Source organism: Scylla paramamosain, chromosome 15 (genome assembly GCF_035594125.1).
Source record: "Scylla paramamosain isolate STU-SP2022 chromosome 15, ASM3559412v1, whole genome shotgun sequence".
Lineage (NCBI taxonomy): Eukaryota > Metazoa > Arthropoda > Malacostraca > Decapoda > Portunidae > Scylla > Scylla paramamosain.
In genome coordinates this window covers 15,893,512-15,901,011 of record NC_087165.1, presented here as the reverse complement: position 1 = coordinate 15,901,011, position 7,500 = coordinate 15,893,512, and the positions used below count along the sequence as shown (strand labels likewise).

General features: G+C 37.9%; 1 long non-coding RNA gene across 1 annotated transcript in view; it reads right to left on the bottom strand.

Moving 5' to 3' along the window:
- The window catches only part of LOC135107532 (uncharacterized), a 104,877-nt gene extending 97,405 nt beyond the window's left edge, over window positions 1-7,472 (bottom strand). Inside the window, exon 1 of the long non-coding RNA XR_010271803.1 lies at window positions 7,441-7,472. This is a non-coding gene — a long non-coding RNA (uncharacterized LOC135107532). The remainder of the gene's footprint in view (window positions 1-7,440) is intronic.
- Window positions 7,473-7,500: the final 28 nt, after the last annotated feature.

The following is a 7,500-nucleotide window of genomic DNA, read 5'->3' as shown; positions in this document are numbered from 1 at the left end:
TATTTTTTTTTTCATCACACATTCCCCATCACCCAAACCACCACCATCACCACCAGCGTCACCAAAACTACGTCCCTTCATCACCATTACCATAACGACCTTCTGCTCCCCCCCCCATTAAACTATCACCAGCAACCCCACTACATTAAAAATACTACATAATCCAAAACTGAACAAAATCTCATTATCCTCCACCATTCACACCAATAAACGCGGGGCCATCAATGTAACTATACCACCAAAGTGTCGCTTCAGTTTCAAGACACTTTGCGTAATTTTATATATTTCTTTTTTCTTTTTGATGGTTCTCTTTTGGGAGTGGCATTTTTAGTGGACCTTCTGCTTCTTATTTATTTACCTATTCATTTTTTGCTGCGTTTTGGTTGTCCTTGGGCAGATCCCCCTCTTACATGGAAAATAATAATTTCATCACAACCATAACATTTAACCATCCACATTACAGTCATAATCACACACACACACACACACATACAAGAAGAAATGGCAATACACAGCAACTTTCACAACACCATTCATTACTAACACTAGCGGTAAAACATCCCACAAAGAAATATCAAAGTTGAAATCGCATCCCATTTGCAGCCCATCACACCAAACTAATGTGTTCAACGCACTGAGGAACTGACATTATCTCCTACATGAAAAGATAATTGCATTTTTGTTTATCGTTTCAAGTCCCCAATTAGCCAAGCTCCGGATATGGCTGAAGCGAGTAAACTGCGTAATCAGGTGCCACAATTTTGGTGCCTCTCTTCCTTTCTATTCATCCAACTGGCTACCGTGAAGCGTTTAACACAATCATACGTGTGAGGGCTTTGAATGGTAAATACGTGGCATGGTAGTGGTGTGTGTGTGGGGGAGGGGGTATGAGGTGTCTGTAGTGTGTGTGTGTGGGTGGTGTGTCTGTGGTGTGTGTGTGTGTGTGTGTGTTGTGTTACTGGTGTTGGTGATGGTGGCTATAACTGGGTCACTCAAGCCTCGGTGTGTCGTAATATAATGACCTCTTCTTTACGCCTCACATCGATTCCTTTTAACAGTTTGTAGTGTTCGTGTGATGCCGTGTGGTAGCATAGCAATGGTGTCGCCATGTTGATGATAATGGTGGTGGTGGTGGTGCTGGTGGTGGTGGTGGTGTACCCGTAGTTAATGGTGGTGTGACATTGGCAGTAGAGGTGTGATGGGAATTATGTTCATGTGGTGTCATTATTATTATTCATGTGGTGTCATCATTGTTATTGTGTTATTATTACTTTTTTTTACGATTGTAGTCGGAGTGGCGACAGCAGCAGCAGCAGTAATAAGGAAGTAGGAGGAGGAGGAGGAGGAGGAGGAGGAGGAGGAGGAGGAGGAGGAGGAGGAAGAGGAGGAGGAGGACGACGACTTGTAGCTGTATTATTATTATTATTATTATTATTATTAGTAGTAGTAGTAGTAGTAGTAGTAGTAGCAGTAGTAGTAGTAGTAGTAGTAGTAGTAGTAGTAGTAGTAGTAGTAGTAGTAGTAGTAGCAGCAGCAGCAGCAGCAGCACAGCAGCAGCAGCAACAGCAGCAGTAACAGTAGTAGTAGTTGTACCAGTAGTTACAATAAGGAGGAGGAGGAGGAGGAGGAGGAGGAGGAGGACTAGCAGCAGCAGCAGCAGTAGTATTAGCAGCAGTGCAATAACAACAACAGTACCGGCAGCATCGTCAGTAGTACCGACATCCCTAGCATCGACATGTACCTGTCTGTCAATAACATGGAGGCGCTTGCGACAGATACATGACACGGGCCGGCGATTTGATGCCTTCATTACTATCTGGTGACCTTGTGTCCTCCTCGTAATGATGTGATGGATGGACAGGCCGCGTGTAATGAAGGTAAAGAAGGAAATAGGATAACGATCGTTGAAGAATATTGAAAAGTTGTTCGTAACTGGTAAAAAATAGCTAGATGAGAGACGGTCAAAACAGACAGCCAAGTAATATGAGATAAAGAAGACCACAAAGAAGAAGAAGAAGAAGAAGAAGAAGAAGAAGAAGAAGAAGAAGAAGAAGAAGAAGAAAAAGAAAAAATGAAAAAGAAAAGAAAAAAGAAAAAGAAAAGAAAAGAAAAAGAAAAAGAAAAGTAAAAAAGAAAGAAAAAGATGATGATTATGATGATGATGATGATGAGGATTATGAGGATGGTGATGATGAAGGAAGGCTATTTTTACCAGTTACGAACAACTCTTCAATATCCTTCAACGATCGTTATCATATTTCCTTTTTTACGTTCATTACACGCGGCCTGTACATCCATCACATCATTACGAGGAGGACACAAGGTCACCAGATAGTAATGAAGGCATCAGCAGTGCAAATGCAATGTTACAAATCCACATGCAAACACTAAAGACCAACGTCAGGAAAGCATTGAGGGAACACTTAACTATTAACACACACCTGCTTAGTGATCTGTACACAAGATTTTCTCGTAATATACAGCACATGAGCACATGAATAGCTAAATTTTGTTATTTGATATTAACAGAAAAAATATACAAGCAAAAATAAGGAATCAAATCATAATCTGTAAAAAAAAAAAAAAAAAGATATATATTTCAGGTTGATACCCGAGTTGAAATGGCCATTCACGTACTCCCTGGTAGTAACGATATCAGCTGTAAGCTGCCATGCATGAAGCCAACAACCGCCGTTACATAACGTAAAATGTTTTTAGCATGATTCAGCGATGTCCAGCACCTCGCCCCGGGCAAAATTTAATTATGTGGTATGTCAATTTTGGTCGTTAAAATTACGAAATTAGTTTAGTTTTCGCTGATGGTAAGCATCATGAGCAAAACCTTTTACATGTGAACGCTGAAATAGCATGTTCAGTTGATACATGAGGAAATATACCAAAAGATAGATACTTAGATGAATAGATACAGGTAATTATATATAACCAAGTGATTAAATAAATAAATAAATAAATAAATAAATAAAGCAGATGATATGTTTGAGAATAATTCACCTCATTTACGTTCCTCCATGACAGGTGCATCACACGATTCAGCGTGGTGGATACGCAACCAAGTAACAAATAGATTCTGTCATCCAAAATCGCCCGTCGAAAACACCACGACAGACGAGTGGCGCATTGCTGGCTGCATGTTAACTAACTCTTCTTTCTTTTAGCACACACACCCACCCACCAACCCACCCACCCACATTTCACCGGAAACAGAAAACTGACAGGGATCAACCGCCACCATCACACACATCCTTCCCTTCCTCTCACCAGAAAGCCGTGGAACCTCAGGGAGTCAGCATCTTCCCGCCAGCACTCAGTCACTTTACTAACACCACTTCTCACATTATGGAACTGAAGAAGCAGAAGCGTGATAGCCGAGGGAACAGAGGTCTAGGTATGCCCTTTCGATGTCCTTTTTTTTTTTCAATAGTGTACAAGTAAGCTTTATATCTGTTCTACGTTTCTATATGGAAATAGGTAAAAAAAAGAAAAAGCCAAAACGTGTGTGTGGAAATAGATTTTTTTTATGTAGGAAGATAAAAAAAAAAAAATAAATAAAAAAAAAAAAAAAAAAATATATATATATATATATATATATATATATATATATATATATATATATATATATATATATATATATATATATATATATATATATATATATATATATATATAAAACAATAGAAAACGTGAGTATGATCGTCACACTCAAGTAGTCAATATCTACCACTCGACGCCACTCGTTTGTCAATCTGCCATTCATCTATTCATCTGCTTTTATTTATTTATTTATTTATTTTTTTTTACGTATATATATTCTGTTTTGCAAGAGGCACACAGTTGTTCACCTATGTGAAGACTGTGTCATATTGTTAAGCAAATTAGGTAGTCTGTGTTCGGGAAGGTGTTAAAAAAAAAAAATCCAAACGATATTGCAGCAACTAAAATTACACTTTCCGAGCCGTTGACCTTAAAAAAAAATAAATAATAAAATAAATAAATAAATAAATAAAAAACACTCCTCGGTATATAGGATTGAAACTGGATTGCAACCGAGTTTATGTTCTGACAACAGGAATGCACAGCTCATTACTATCACAAAAAAAAAGATAAAACAGCACCAGATTTCAGAGAAAAGAGCAGGATCTAAATTTTATCGACTATGAGAATACTACATGTGTTGGGGAAAACCGTTAATTTCCTGCGCTACAGCATTACTTTAATTAATATATTGAAGTCTCTGCTACACGTTGCAATACATTGCAGTGCAACAGACGTGATATATAGTTATGGAATATATTTCTCGCAGTATTTTTGTTTGTAAGCTGTTCATTTTCTTACATTATTATTCTAATTAATACCAATATATTGTGGCCTTTTCTATAAATTAAGGGACACCACTATGCAACAAACTGAACCAAGTACAATAATATATATATATATATATATATATATATATATATATATATATATATATATATATATATATATATATATATATATATATATATATATATATATATATATATATATATATATATATATATATATATATATATATATATATATATATATATATATATATATTCCTCGTAGTTGTTTTTATTTTGGAAAACAATAAAAGAAAAAAGTCACCACGTTCCGGAGCCGATAACCCTCCGCCCTTTGTCAGTGGGAGTGACTCATCTAACAAGAGCGGGTTATTGCAGCAAACTTTTAGCTCCACCGTGAAACTGCTCTTCATCTTGTGTACACACGATTTATGCATAATTACTGACCATTTTAAAGAACAAAAAATGCTTTAGAGAGTGAACATACAACCATTCTTTTACTCTCTTTACTACAACTGCTCTTACTACTACAACTCCTGCTGCTACTGCTTCTACTACTACTACTACTATTACTACTACTACTATTAACCACTAGCAGTACTGAATACAACATAGGTAGTTCACTACTCTCGCCGGTATCTACATACTGACACTACTGGAGCTCCTGACCAAACAATAAACGACAAACACCCGACAATATAACGCGAAACACCACATGATAAGAATAATAATGTTCGTGTAGCGCCAGATATAGAGATACAGTGTGTGTGTGTGTGTGTGTGTGTGTGTGTGTGTGTGTGTGTGTGTGCATTTAGGTAAGCGCAGTAATCAATTCAGGATGAGCACTGGAAAATCAGAAAAAGCGCTGCAATTATGATCAGCTTGCCAAACGTATTTATGGATTGAGTGGCGACGTGAGGAGGAGACAAAAGCTGCAGACGGTTCGAGAACGGTTCGCGGATTTCGAAGACAAAGAGACAAATGAAGCGTGAGGCGTGTAAATGATGACACTTGAAAGGGAGAGGAGCTACAGACTATAAGTTGGACAGCCATAAGGAGAAGCCTCAGGATGTGAAGGAAAAACAAAAGGTAAGCGAGTGTAGAGTAAGAAAGACCAAAATAATTTAAATCACGTTGGTGGAAACAGATGAAAGGTAATGCGTAATTCCTTGCGGTGGGTATGAAGGGCGAGAAATGAAGAGACAGAAGTGGCGTGAAATTTGTACAAGTGGTAAGTCAGTGAAGTGAGGATGAAACTGAAGGTGGGAAAAAATGTTACGTATATCTGAAATATTATGAGGTTAGTTGTGATATGGGAAAGGATTTACATACAGGACAAATTTAGTAATGAGTTCAGTATTTCTTGTTATTATTTAATTTACCATTACTGTTTATTATTATTATTATTATTATTATTATTATTATTATTATTATTATTATTATTACTATTATTATTATTACCACAATCTTCATCATCATCACGCAATACAATAATTTTCATCTGTATCTGATTAATAACCTCAAGTGAACAGAGAACCGGTGATCTTGTTCGAGGTGGTAATGACAGAAAATGACAGGAGGAGATAAAGGTGAAGATTACGCGTGAGGGCGATAACACACCACCACATGTAATGACGAAGCAGTTATTAACAATGTATTGCACTGCACCACGGTATGTAAATGAAATGAATCTCACTCTTTTATCTTTACCGAGAGAAAATACAACCCTTTGCTGATACTGGCAGCGCAATTCTGAACTAATCTCCAAGCAGTGGAAAGCAGCGAGATTGGCACTTTTGACTCCTTTTTTTAAAGAACGATAATTGTAATATCTGGCCTGCCTCCAACATTTTTTTTTTTCAAACATTTTATTCAAAGGACGAAAACGCGCTGGCGATTTTTCCAATCTAGAAAACATATGCTATAATTTGTTTTTCTATTGCCCCGTCTCTTCGCTATGCACACCTCCATCTCTCTCTCTCTCTCTCTCTCTCTCTCTCTCTCTCTCTCTCTCTCTCTCTCTCTCTCTCTCTCTCTCATACTTCACAGGTGGAGTCAGTTCTTACCCCTTTCACTGCTACACAGTTTTCTCCTTTAATATCTGTAACTTTTTTTTTTTACATTATTTTTCTGCTTAGCTCTTGTAAATATTTCTGCAGAGTAAAAAGACAAGATTCACCTTCTGTTTTTCCCTCTTTTCTCTCCTGTCTCCATGCAAACAGTTTTTAAAGTGCCAGGAAAGTTAAGGAAGGACGACCATAGCAGTGAAAGGGTCAAAACACGAGTAACGTTCACAGAGTCTCATAGTTAAGTACGAATGACATAAAACTTAAATAATGATGAATGTAGCGAAGCTTGTCTTGTTGTAAATGACGCCTTGGCGAATATTTTTAGGCCTAAAGAAAGTGAATATAAATTAGACGGAGCGTGGCTAGGAACATCTTTTAACACATTACGAGTATGGTTAGGTTAAGTTCTGTGTCAGTTTGGTTGCAGGGGAGGTTTTTTCACTATGACAAATACAACCCACCCAAATACGACCCAACTTATTGCCTTGCCACGTCAAGGATGAAGGCCGCACACTTATTTCCACGCCCCTGTCAGGACTTCAACACCCACACACTTATTGTGACAACTTCTGGCCAAATAAGAAGAGAGAGAGAGAGAGAGAGAGAGAGAGAGAGAGAGAGAGAGAGAGAGAGAGAGAGAGAGAGAGAGAGAGAGAGAGAGAGAGAGAACGTGATATTTAAGTGCATACAGATTTCCGGTCAAGGATGAGAGCAAGAAATCGAAGTCCCCTAACGTCAATCCAACGCCACTGCCTGAACTGCAACGTCCACACCTGAATTCCACGAACCACAACCCTATGCTCATGCGCCCCGACACGCCCTATTTTGCTTCCTCTGCCAACATTAGCAAGTCAATGAGAAAATATCCCAGCAAAGCAAAACTTCTCGTGAATAGCTGCCGTATTCCATCTCCGCGGCATCAGCTCAGCAACGGAGCAGGTCAGTGGTTTTGCTTCCTTACAAAAATATTAAAGCAGTCTCGTGAGTCACGTGACCAAAGGTTAAACATTATAAAACGTAACACTCACCAAATACCTCCAGATGAAAGCAGCGAAGAATCCATTTGTTCTGAAAAGTATGAAATGTTA